This window comes from Salvelinus sp. IW2-2015, linkage group LG17, assembly GCF_002910315.2.
Source record: "Salvelinus sp. IW2-2015 linkage group LG17, ASM291031v2, whole genome shotgun sequence".
In the NCBI taxonomy this organism is placed as follows: Eukaryota; Metazoa; Chordata; class Actinopteri; order Salmoniformes; family Salmonidae; genus Salvelinus; species Salvelinus sp. IW2-2015.
Genome location: NC_036857.1, coordinates 14,981,408 through 14,982,159, shown reverse-complemented (window position 1 = coordinate 14,982,159; position 752 = coordinate 14,981,408).

Sequence of the window (752 nt, the reverse complement as noted above, 5' to 3'; positions counted from 1 at the left end):
AGAACCACTTCTCAGTTCCTATGCTTCCTGGCTGATTTTTGGTCACTTTTGAATGCTGGCGGTGCTTTCACTCTAGTGGTAGCATGAGACGGAGTCTACAACCCACACAAGTGGCTCAGGTAGTGCAGCTCATCCAGGATGGCACATCAATGCGAGCTGTGGCAAGAAGGTTTGCTGTGTCTGTCAGCGTAGTGTCCAGAGCATGGAGGCGCTACCAGGAGACAGGCCAGTACATCAGGAGACGTGGAGGAGGCCGTAGGAGGGCAACAACCCAGCAGCAGGACCGCTACCTCCGCCTTTGTGCAAGGAGGAGCACTGCCAGAGCCCTGCAAAATGACCTCCAGCAGGCCACAAATGTGCATGTGTCTGCTCAAACGGTCAGAAACAGACTCCATGAGGGCGGTATGAGGGCCCGACGTCCACAGGTGGGGGTTGTGCTTACAGCCAAAACACCGTGCAGGACGTTTGGCATTTGCCAGAGAACACCAAGATTGGCAAATTCGCCACTGGCGCCCTGTGCTCTTCACAGATGAAAGCAGGTTCACACTGAGCACATGAGCACATGTGACAGACGTGACAAGAGTCTGGAGATGCCGTGGAGAACGTTCTGCTGCTTGCAAACATCTCCAGCATGACCGGTTTGGCGGTGGTGGGTCAGTCATGGTGTGGGTGGCATTTCTGGGGGGCCGCACAGCCCTCCATGTGCTCGCCAGAGGTAGCCTGACTGCCATTAGGTACCGAGATGAGATCCT